The sequence below is a fragment of the Zootermopsis nevadensis genome, unplaced genomic scaffold (genome assembly GCF_977971745.1).
Source record: "Zootermopsis nevadensis isolate Lab colony 2312 unplaced genomic scaffold, Znev_1.0 Znev_ptg000028l, whole genome shotgun sequence".
NCBI lineage: Eukaryota > Metazoa > Arthropoda > Insecta > Blattodea > Termopsidae > Zootermopsis > Zootermopsis nevadensis.
Window position 1 is genome coordinate 12,406,740 of NW_028259160.1, and position 13,156 is coordinate 12,419,895.

The 13,156-nt window shown below is 39.2% G+C and overlaps 1 protein-coding gene and 1 long non-coding RNA gene across 3 annotated transcripts in view; one reads left to right on the forward strand and one right to left on the reverse strand.

Moving 5' to 3' along the window:
- trh (PAS domain-containing protein trachealess) overlaps positions 1–13,156 on the reverse strand; it is a 311,424-nt gene that overhangs the window by 214,943 nt on the left and 83,325 nt on the right. The gene's annotated exons all lie outside the window — the stretch shown is intronic.
- Positions 3,710–10,725, forward strand: LOC110840446 (uncharacterized). Its single transcript, XR_002546880.2, has 2 exons — positions 3,710–3,805; positions 10,224–10,725. It is a non-coding gene; the product is annotated as an uncharacterized LOC110840446 (long non-coding RNA).

Genomic DNA, 13,156 nt, shown 5'->3' on the forward strand with positions numbered 1-13,156 from the left:
AGAGAATTTCATCATCCTCACGTTAAATAATAACTGAAAAGAGAAAACTTCCAAAAATGTAATATTTAACGGAATTTTTATTTCTTCCGATGATTAAGTGCTTCATATATGAAGCTAGCAAATTCTCTTCTCTTACTTTGTCCGCCCAGCGCTGCTTTCTGCAACGCATGCCCCCCCCCCCTCCCCATCTAGCGCTGTTTATTAGATCTCATAATGTCACCTATAAATCAAACAGCAACCAACAGCCAGCAGCTCCCTCACACGAGCGGTCGTAATTAAAACGACCGATTGCTCGTTCTCTCGTACATAACGATATCCAGGGAGATCTTAATCAACACGTAAGAGACCAAAGAATTAAGAAACAAAATACAATGGAAGAGAATGTTAAGACGATGTAACTGCTTAACAGACTTTTGAGGCACGGAGAACACAGAGGCTGTTAATCTGTGTCCCTCCTCATCCTGTACACATTCGCCAAAAGTAAGTAGCAACTTTTCGAATGTAACTTCATACCGACACTACCAGTGCAGTAGCTGCTGATACTGATGATTTATGACTTGGGTGTTAGTCCGGACGCAGCTATCCTCACAGATTTTTCCCGATTTTCATTATCTTCAGATAATCTCCTAAAGGTACCACGGTGGTCTAGCGGTTAGAACGCTGGCCTTGTAATCCTGGGGTCTCGGGTTCGATTCCCGGCGGTGCCCCAATTTATAACTTGTGTTGGGCAAGGCCGTGGTCTAGGCATCACGGAGTTTTCCTCCGGGGGCTTTCCCGGTTTCTCCGTGGCATCCCAGCAATTACTCCATTCACACACAGAAGAAGGCAATGGCAAACCACTTCTGGATCATCTGCCAAGAACGTATATGAACAGGTCCCAGTCCGAGAAAAGGATGGAAGGATCCTGTTCATATGGACTTGTCGTCAGACAGAACAATAAATAAATAAAAAATCTCCTAAAGTGAAACAGCCAAGGATTCAGTGTTCCACGTCTTGCAAAATACTGATATAATTATTATTCCTATTATTTTCATACAATCTTACAGGGCAGGGCAGCCTGTCTGTCTGTCTGATCATGAACCACGGCAAAGACTTGTCCCAGAGACCAACAATTATCATTACAATTATGAAAATAATATTATCGTTAATGTTACTATATCGCCACCATAACTGTATTTGAATTCTCATCATTGAGACAGGCCTATCACGAATCACGTCACGTGGCCTGTTCAAATTCAGTGCGTATGTACTCAAAGCACTGTAAACTTCTGTAATTTTATCTCAAATTATTTTACCCCCCCCCCCTCCCCATCATCGCTTGTCGATGCAGAATAGCGTCCGTTTCAGATATGAATGCGCACGGAGGCCTAAGTGCGTCAGGCAGGATAGTAAACAAGAATAAGAAAAGCGGACGAGGAAATAAATAAGAAAACGGTGACAAAGAAGGAGACGAGAAGAGAAATGGAAAACAACCACAGACAGAAGAATAATAAAAGACGGTAAAGAAGATTATAAAAGCCCAATCTGACGTAATTATTAGCATTTAGGGATCTCACGGCTGTGAGTACAGAGACGGCTATTTTCATGGCAGTCATCGCCCTGATGATGGAGGCACCAAGGACCTGTGAAACGTTAGTAACCTTCCACCAGACTACACGGCGCTAAAACCCAAAAGACAGCCATATCTTACTATTATTGATGTTAAATTAACTATAAATTGACTTTCGCTGAACAAACAGATTTCAAAGAACGAGCTCTATCGTGAACGAGCTGTTAGGGGAAATACTTTAAATAATACATCCGAACAAAACAGTGGTTATACATTCAGAATGCTACAAAGAGTGTTCACGACTCCGACTTGCTGCTAGAACTGGATCCAACGATTATGACCGCTGACGTACGGAGTGCCCAGTATGCGGACCACTCAATGAAGGAAAGAAGGAGTTTCCGTCCGTCAGTACAGTCTTTGACAGAAGCCTGATAATTGTTTTCTTGTGATTGTGCTGTGTTAAAAATAAGCCACGTGTTTGTTCCAATCTCCTTTCTGGTCATTGATAAAGCCTCGTGTAACAACACTTTGACAGACCAACCAAATCCAAGAAAAGCTTCGGCACAATTACATTATGTTATATAAGGTTCGGTTAATGTTTGATAATTTACAATATGTTAGATGAAGTTATGACAGGTTAAGTTACAAATGTTCGGTTAGGTTAGGTTAAGATAGGTTACGTGAGAATAAAATAAGTTGGGGTGGGTTAGGTTACACTAGGTTAGGTTAAGTTAGGTTAGGTTAGGTTATGTTAGATTAAGTTTGAATAATGAATATTGTTAGTTAGGTAACTATATGAAAATTTGAGATTTTTTGACATTTATGGCCACAAATCATCAAGCCCTTATAGTACGTCACGCCTAGTCACGCTTTGTCACAAGTGAGCACGCTTGGTCACACTTCGACACAATTTTCAAATCTTCATCCTATTTTAACAATTATGGTGACCTCGCGTCACGCCTTTATAGCAGGTCACGCCTAATCACGCTTTGTCACGCTTGATCACGCTTTGAAAATTTTTGTCACGTTCCATCACATTTAGTGATCCCTTGTCACGTGGTCAAACCAAGTCACGCCTGGTCACGCCTGGTCACGCTTGATCACGCTTAGACGCAATTTTCAAATCTTCATCCTATTTTAACAATTATTGTGGCCTCTCATCACGCCTTTATAGCAGGTCACGCCTAGTCACGCTTTATCACGCTTGATCACGCTTTGTAAATTTTTGTCACGTTTCATCACATATGGTGATCCCTTGTCACGAGGTAAAAGCAGGTCACGCCTGGTCACGCTTTGTCACGCTTGATCACGCGTGGTCCCTATGTCACGCTTCATCACGCTTACCTTATATTACATAAGGCTCGGTTATTTTTCCAACTTTGCAATATGTTTGATGAAGTTACGACTGGTTAGGATTGTTGGGTTATGTTAGGTTAGGTTTAGTTGAGTTAAGTTAGTTAGTTAGGTTAGGTAACGTTTTGAAAATATTCGTCACGTTTCTGCACTTATGGCCACATCTCGTCACGCTTTTACAGTATGTCACCCGATGTCATGCTTTTAAAATCTTGGTGATATTTTAACACTTAAGGTGTCCTCTCGTAACGCTTTCAAAGGAGGTCACACATAGTCACGCTTTGTCACTAATATGTATAATACATTTAATTGAAGATAATGGAGTGAACAGCAGCAGCGGCAGTGATGAATCGAGTGATATGCCAGAAAGCGATGGTCTGTGAGGAATCGAAGAATTGGAAGAGAACGGAAGAGTTGTGAAGAAGTTAAAATTATCTAATATTCTCTACAGTGTTAATTTTCTAGTGATGTGTACTGTAGTGAAATCGACTCTCCTGCGTTACATACCGTGGTGATATTTTATTTGGAGTGTACTGTACGCGGCCTGCTGCCATCCCTTCCAGCAAACGTCTGGTAAGCGACTCGCTCCGAGGTTCCAATTCACAAAGTTCAGCGGCCAAAGACTCTGGAACGCGGTATACAAGGAACGGAGTTGAACCTTGACTCACACCCAATTGTCTGGCAGCTCGTTTAGTGCCTGCGAAGCACGTGACCTACAGTGGCGTAATCTGTCATCAGACTAACTGGACGTCTGACAGGACGCACTGAATTCGTTGTGGAACATTCAGTCTCTCTTCATCATCCGCCCCTAGATGAAACCGCGTACCACCTCATTTTCTCGGTCGCATACGTTAAACAGAACTTTGGCTATACTCCTCTTAAGAGCATTTTGTCAAGACAACGGTAAGCCACATATAAATCAATATTAATTTAGCATATGCATGTCCTGTAGTTGTTAAATTAATAACGCTGTATTTTTCATGCCGAATTATTAATTAGCAAATAAAAACTGCAGAAAATGGCCTATTAGATCGACTTGTCTACCTCTCCGTCTGTTCGTCTGAAAATAACTCGAGGACTCAAAAGAAATTCAAGTAAGCCACGCGAAATTTTGTATGGATATTATAAACGAATCTACTACATATTCTGTAGTAACTGTTATACGTGCTAACATTAGTAAAGTTTAAGTTCTTCCCAGTTATTTTCCTTTCTTTCATATTTTAAATTTAATCTGAAAACATATAAATTTAAGAAAAAGATGGTTCAACTTCAATTCACTGCGTATTATAGTTATCTTTTCATCTGTATGGGTCTAATTCACTTAATAAAAACAATACTTTTGCTAATTTTAATTAACCTATTACATTCTGGACTATGTTTTAGGACTGCCGATATAAACTTTGTTATTTTTACTCCATCCTAAAATTTTCTCGACGAGTCTGATTGCATTACAGAATGTAGCCAAGTGAGCAAGAGGATGTATGGGAGTAAGAAAGGTTACGACACGGAGAAGGGTTTGGGGGGAGACGTGCAAACTTAACAATGAATTACGTCCCATGTCGTAATTGGAATCAATGCCGGTCTGTTCCTAGCAAGTGGCTACTTTGGACCACTCCATACTCACGGTCTTGTCCGGACCGCTTGGCCACTGGACCTCAACAGAACAACCACCAGATTGCTCAATCCACGGTCACAGCTTATTTATTTAACTCCAAGCTACATACATGGTATTATAAAAACAGCTGATATGTATTCAACTAAGCCTCTCACAGTATCCAAGCCAGCCGATCATATTTAACCTCAGGTACATAAATTACGTTCGCAGTTTGAAAATCTATTACTCTTAGATCGATTTTTAATATCTTTCCAAATAAGCCTCAATCTCAAGTGGTTCACCCCATTAAATCTCCAAAACAAAATTATGCTAGATACAGCGCTGGTCTAAATCTCCTTTAATTCTAACCATCTTAAACAGCCGAACAAGAAAAACATGGAACTCCGTATTATAGCGTTTTCTCCGTAACTTCGTTCCTTAACTTATTTTAGATATCGGTCTATTTGAAGTTCTTAACTACCCAAAGTTTCTACCTCCGACACACAAAAATGAGAAATCAGTGTTTAACTTTGGCTGTTATGACATTTCCCAAACCCAGAATCAAGATTCTCCCTACTTACTTACGGGAATAGTAGCAACAAACGTGCCACAGTCTAAACCAATAATTCTGAGCCGACAGTGCGTTTACCCCCAGGGACTACGTGAAATCTATTCGGAGAGTTCGTGTGTTAATTTCGAACCAATGAAACTGGATCGATTCTGGTTAAGATATATCCCATTGTGACTAAGCAAGTTTACAGAGTTGCAGTTACGTCTGCCAAAGCCCGTCTCTGGGAGTCGAGATTTTTTCAGGTCCATTCACAAAAAAAGCCTTGCTGCCCTCATGTTGCTTAGCGCAGACGAAAAGGGTACCTTAAATGAGAAGCGAATATAATTATGACTTTTCTGGAATGTTGAGCAGGACGCAAGCTCGTATGGTACCTATACATTGGGAAGCAAACCATGGTCCATAAATAATTATTTATTTAACACATTTATTTACAGGCCGCCTCAGAGCAAACAGCATCAAAACGTGCTTCTAATACAATATTACTTTATTCACTGTCAGTTATTCGATAAATATCACTTCTGAATTATGTATTATTCGGAGAAACTGTCATGTTTTAGCCATGAATCAGGCTGTAGGGTTCCATAAGCTGCACCACAAACTAAAATGTACATAGAAGGTGTTTGAGATCCACTTACCGGGAAATACGTTATTACACCTAAAGACCAGTTACATGCTGAAATTATTTTAGACAAAGACTAAAGGTATATTCGTCAGGAGAGAACACATACAAATTCGTCTGTCCGAGGGGATTTCTAAGCTCTGACAGACGGAATTAAGGTTTGTAAATCCAAACACACGAACAGACACGAGCAAAAAGCAAAAATAACAATATCTTTCGAGGACACAGATTCTTCGGTTATCTCAGATAAACAGATGGACCTGCTCTTTAAATCGGTATCTTAACTGTTCCACCAGACACTGGTACAAATACAGGAATATCCCATGTACCAGGAAGACAAAACAGCTACCATCAGATTTCACACCGGTTCATCACCACCTGCTTCGTATTTGGAAGTTCCTAAATTCAAATTTCAACTTCTTACTTCTCTCTTTCCAGACCGTCACGCAATTGAAAAACTTTGTTAAATAAACATCGGATCAATCACCAATCACCGTTCACCTGAACACAGGAATATTATCTCGCGTTGTCTTAATTACGGAAGGAACAAAAAGAAACAAAATTCGGACACATTCTAAATCGCTCTGTAATTGCTTCTGGAAACGAATGGATATCGCGTGAAGTGGTTCACACAAAGCACCAAGCATGACATCACAAGGATACTGGAAATATCCTTAGGCGCTCATGTTATACAAAGGAACGTAGAGTTTTCGCTGTTCTCCAGAAGACTGGCGGTCAAGGCAGTATTGTGTGCGTCAAATTCTTAATGCGCGACTGCAGATGACGGAAGACATGTTGAAACTTCTCTGAGCGACAAACCAGATCAGAAAGTTACTCAGCGGAGGTCCGACATTCAGAACAGCCTATTGTTGTATCTATCAGAAGTAAACTTCAGTTACTTTTATGCTCATTATAAACGAAATACATAAGATGGAAACAGGGCAGGACGACAGTCATTGTCCGTCTGTTTCTCTCCACTGTAAAGACTTACTCTAAATTCAAAGGGTATGTCTTTGTTTTGTTTCATCATGGACGCAAAGATGCATGTGTACATTAGGAAAACAGAGGTTAAACAATGCAGATGCCATGTTCAGGGCTAAATGGAGGAATGTCGATAACACATATTTGCCCTAACGTCGAATATCCCACCCTTTTGAAATGATCCAAAGATAATAAACGTACCAGAGAATCTCACGATAGAGAAATCCGTCATTTGCGACTCGACATGTTTTCTCACTTGACAATTACTTTTTAAGACCAGTTCATCACTTTACATGAACACTGAGCTAGATGAGTGTTTGGTTGTTCAACAGAGTGTTATGTACTAATGAAGATTAATCTTACTTAAAGAATTCTCACAACATTCCGTTCTAACGATAGCTCCATTTGAACTTGAAAGAGGTAAAGCCACGCTCTATGGCTCCAATGATCTTCAAGGGAATGTAAACCTACTTATTACACTTCTGCTTCAATATTTCATGTATCTGTTACAAAGAGAATATTTAATCTCTACGAAAGCCAGGTATGGCCCGGCCTAACGTTTATACAAAAATAATACTACGTGATTTTAATTTAAGGTACAAGATAGAATAACTTTACCACGCGTTTGATTTACCTCAGTATATGTTAACTTTCACTGTAAATAATTGCAAAAATGCAAGAAAGGAACTTATCGCGGTGTATTTAATAATGCTGTCCCATAATTCACGTGTGGGAATTGAGGAAACTCACGAAAAACCATCTGTCGGGTTAGGTTAGGTCTCCTAGTGGAACCGGGGAAGTAGCAGAGTAGATACTATCATAAGAAACCACCGTATTCATTCGGTCATTTAATTCATTTATTGATTCGAGTTAACTGTATAGAAGACTGTCCAATTAACAAGGGGTTTTTGAGGATAACAGCCTAGTATATTTATCCCTAACAGCGCTATTCTTTTGTTACACTGCCTTTATTCTTATAACTAGGAGCCTACTATTCCCTTCCGTGTTAATTCCGCTTTTTTCTTACATTAACATCTAGCTTTAAACATTCTCTTATATTAAAAACTCTACAACATTAATACAGTTTATAATTATCTTGAAAGACACTTCGTTGTTAATAATAATCTTCTTCCTACCCAAAAATTACATAATTGAAGAATTTACGAACCCTGAGTAACTGTCTTAACTATTCCTGCAATGTAAGAAGAAACAATAAAGGCAATGAAGTGGAGCAGGAATATTTGAAGAAGAGTTTTTATAAAAATTCTTGTATTACAGAGCAGTCTTTCGCAACCTGTGTGCCGCCACGAGGTTTGGGGTGTGCCGTGAATTTTTATAATAAATTGCATATTCGCACATTACAGTTACAATAAGGTAATATTATCTTTCGTAATTAGAATTCGTAATATGACACACACACACACACACACACACACACACACACAGGTTCATCATCGATACTTTTTCCAACGTGCGTAATCTTTTGTTTTCATATACAAGGAATTTGATAGGGAAAGGATTTATATGTAGATAATCTTATTTTTGTTCTGTTATGTATTGTTTCTTACCCCTTTTCCGTAGGGAAAAATTTTCTGGTGTGCCGTCATGTCTAACAAATTAGGGTGTGCCGCGGGAAAAAGTTCGCGGAACACCGCTGCCACGTTGGCGAGCCGGTACTTGCAAATAGTATTCGTAATTCCCTGCGAAATCAAGAACACAAATATGGCAACACAGCGTCACCACCCTAAGCTTACAATGCTGAACCCGAAGAAGGGTGTGGATGGGGTAATGCCTTAATCTCCAGCTCGAATCTATTACGCGATCCCTAGGATATTGAAAAACCTTCTTGTTTCCGTTCATCGTACTACGAAGACGAAAAAGATCCATTGAATTTTATTTTCTGGAGAGAAAGGCGTCACACAGCAAGTTGGCCATTATCTGAAGTCAGTGAAGCAGACGAGTTGGAGCCTAAGGCTCGTCCAGACCGACAAATACCCCTTTATAAGGAACTGATACAAACGAAGAGGCATTTTATTCTAAAGGAACAACCCCAAAGCATTAGGATTATCCCTAATTTTCACATATGTAACAGGCGGATAAATCGAATGGACGTTATACTGTATTAAAAGCTTTCACATCGCTCATTTTATTAAAAAGGGGTCTCTCAAGTTAACCATTTTTAACTGTGTTAACATTCTACGACTTTGCATTTCGTTCACAGCGTATTTTTGAGTTTTATGTCAGTCTCAGACAGAACCACGATTATTTTCTCAAACAGCATTAAACAGCTGATATTCGTTGGTCCTTGGAAACATTATTCGAAGATCCGATATAGAACCCACTTGGCTGCACCGCCATTCCTATTAATAAATAAGAATGTTATCTTTATTGAAGGATTTAAATACAATTCATTCGAGTGGAGAGACTGTAGAATGGATTTAATTTTAGTTCGTATCAGTTGAACACAGCCACCATCACTCCCTGCTCATTTTACATGAAGCCCATATGAATCTAAAGAATTGTTATCGAAATATATTCACCATGTGTCCGTAACTTATTACACAAAATATACACAACGCTTAGCTCTCAGGTTCTGGTACTGTTTAAAAATGTTGGATAAGTAAATAAAAATAATACGTGGCTATATACAGTGCAGTATCTTGTAGCCAACCGAGCACATCTTCGAAACAAGAGATCCGTATCTTCAATACACTAACATGGAAGCCAGTGAATTATGCAAAGTAGCAAGTAACGCCTTTGCAAATTCGTGTGTTCAATCGTATCTCGTATAGCTCCGACACTCGTACGTGTCTTTCGTGCCAGTATCATCTCTTCAGACGTCCACGAATTCACTTCTGTTCTTTCTCGCTGTTTCTCATGATACCGTACTGTATGTAGTCCTCTCGGCAGGATGGTTAACCATCCGGTGAACGGAAATCAGTATCCGAGTTGAAGGAAAACATAAAGGCGTTTAACGTTTTACAAATACCCCGGGGGCTCAGTTGTGGAAGGAGGGGAGGGTTGTTTCGGCTGAAGAGATCGCGACGACCTCTTCAGAGCGAGGATTATAAAAAGGAGGGATGCAGAGGAAGAGAAAGAATGGAAGATTACCTCTCAGGTTTATGCGTAGTTCTTGTTTGTTTTATTGCTTTCAAAGCAACAAGATGAAGAGGAACTGCGAGTGGATATGAAATATGTGCTAGCATATGAAAAGTTATTAGAATGAGTAACTAACAACTTAAGTAGAACCAGTAGCTTCTACACCGTTGACAAAATACCATCATGAGAAACGATCGTTAGCCATCAACATCCTCATTAACAAATTCGATTTCTCTAAGATCTTTTTTTAATATTATCCTCCCACCTCTTCCTCTTCATTTAAAGAAGTTACGTCTTACGAGATTTCCCTGCCAAAATGTTGAACGTATTTATTGTCTATTTTAGCGGAAAACTTTATTAATGCTATTTACGATTAGACGTACACAAACTTGTTTTTAGACGGTACCAAAATCCGATTCACGGACGGTTAATCTGGGCCAGTTGTCTGTCATTTCAGGCCTATTATTCACATAACCTGGATGTCAAATATGCGGAATGGATGTTCAGCGCCTTCTAAATTATGTTATGCAGTTCCGCAAACCTAGAGGAGGATAGGACCGAATGGAAGAGGAGAATTGAGGAGGCCATGGACCGAATACGGATCGGAGAGCCATAGAAGAATAAGTAGTTCCGCAAACCTAATTAATTTTCTTGTGCTTGGATTTTTTGAAGTGCTTGGGACGGAAACACAGCACTACTACAGTGCTGCTGTGCATTAACCGACTAAGAGCCACATTCAGATTTGACTGTGTACAACCTTTAAAAAAAACATGTTATTGAGATACAGTCACATTCAGAAATGAAATTATGGAATAAGGAATGGGAGGAATACACATAATACAAAGGAATGAACGAAGAAAGAACACCTGTTGCAGTACAAGGAAAGACTGATGTTTTCAAGTAAGAATGTACAACAGTTGCATAATATTAAAAAAATGCGAAACTGTGTAAAAAAGAAATGGATAATTTCATTACAAGTAAATGTAATCAACAAAGGTATTTCGTTCGCCATTGCCTCAAGGTGAGTTTTTTTAAGTGGCACGTGGTTGTAGGACGGAGTCGAGACTTCGTCCGTGTCGGGGGGTTACTTCTGCAGTTACTGCTATATACGAACTGTAAGAGGCTTACGAATTGCTTATTCCATTACAAAGTAGTCTTACCGGGCATGAGAAAGATTGTTTTTCTCATATTAATTCTGAATCAAACCAGAAACTACTGTTGGGAACAGAGTCTTCAGTATAAAATCAAATTCAAGTCATATTTCACTAAATTCAACCAATGTATAAGATTATCTAGCCTATATAAAACCTTATACATGTGGGCGAATAAATTTTGTAAGATGTAACTAAGAGTTCAGGATATGAGGAAAAACGTTACAGATAAAAAGGTTTTATCTATGGTATAAGTGTAGTGTAAAAGTAAAATTTTTATATAAGAGCTGTGGAACGCAAGACCCGTGTTATCTAGACATAGATGTTTGTAAAGTGATCGCAACTCACATAAATATTCGTATTCTTATCTTTCCAAGATCCATTTTACTATCATCCTTGCCTGTGCAAATGTACTTCCAAGTCGTCTCTTGACTTCAAAGTATCTAACAAAAAATATATTAATACATAATTTATACTATTCGTGCTACACAACCCACCCATCTAATTCTTTATGTCAGTATTATTTTTATTCTGGTCAAGTAGATATGTAGGTGTAAATAAGTTTGTAAGAGAGTTCAAAAAATTTCCACAATGCCGAAAGACGCTTATCATAATTAAGATTGCCAGGAGTTTTACATCTGTGTAACTGGGTAAATAAACTTACAAACACAGAAAGTAGGTAGACTCGGAAAATGATAATGCTTGTTGAAGTAGCAATTGCGGACGATAACCCATATACTCCAGCACGCAGACAAATTTATCCCCCGACCCTCTGTCACGAGACATGAGGGTGGAAAGGGATTAAAACTCCCCGTCATTCTGTGGGTTATCATCCCTAATCTGCAAGCCACAACGAGAGGCCCTCAGTGGCGGCTGCTTCCCAAAGAACGCCGTGCGCCTCGAGCCAACACGACGAATCGCCATTCTAATTTCCAAAAGACACACAGGACCCCAGTATAACGCACAAGCTCGGGAGGGTGTAGTTCAGCGAAAGGCAGCGTACAATGACAGCTGTCTGCTCGGTTGTTGCGCCGTGTAATCTGGTTGAAGTTTACCGACGTTTCAAGAGCGCTGCAACCGACATTATCAGGGCGGTCGATGGATCACATTAACGTTCATTTCAATATACCTCACTCATACAATTAAAATCAGTTACTATTTAACGCGTAACTATGTATCGTCCTGATGATAGATGCAGCAAGGACCTCTGAAACGTCGCTAAACTCCTACCAGACTAAACGGCGCTACCACCCAGAAGACTGCCATCTTGGGACTCACCGCCGTGGAAACCTCAAATCCTACGTACGTATCGTATATTTTCTGTGGTCAAAAAAGATCAATGAACGCCAATAACAGGCATATATAAACGTGCTGTGGCAAAGCTGTAAGCACTAACTAAGGTAAGAAAATTTTGTCCTTGTATTTAGTTAATTACAGGCCCACATCTCATCAACTAAAAGTTACAATCCTAAATAAATGACGTCAGTATTTTGTCATATACAAATATTATGAACGATAAACCCTTTAAGAGCAGACGGATTATGTCCTATTCCAGTGGTATTCAACCTTTTTTGTTCGCCTACCCCCAGATATAATTTCTCTTCAACTTTGTACCCCCAAAGTTGTTGGTGTATAATCCAAGTTATACATAGTATATAATATACATCTAAAATAAATTAAATAAATTACATTACTGATTATTCACTGTTTATTATAAAATAATATTTTTTTTTTAGATTTCACATACCCCCTAAGATGTCTTCGCGTACCCCAGGTTGAATACCACTGTTCTATTCTAGTTAACATCAATATTAAGTAACACGAAACAAAATAATAAATTCGATCTGATATTAATGTGAACCTCAAACACCTAATTTTATCACAACTGGATCGGAACTTTCGGAGATGATATATGCAGACGAACATGCGGACGGACGTCTTAAAACCTATGAGTTCCTAGAGTCTAGGGCACAGCCTGCACACTGAAGCAAAGCGATACAAAAACCAGTAGATGAGATTCGCATGTCGTGTCCAGTAGCAACCAGCCGCTTCTGATAAACCTGATGACTCATGTTATGTAGGACAGGGACACCCCACTTGGTGGGGATGGCTTGGATAAAGGATGAAAGGCTAAAACACAGAATAAGGTTAGAAGGTCTCTTCAACTTTGAGTGCTATTTTTTTTTATTACTAAATTGAACGGCAATGATTGGTTTGACTAGCTGCATTTCTGTTTCAG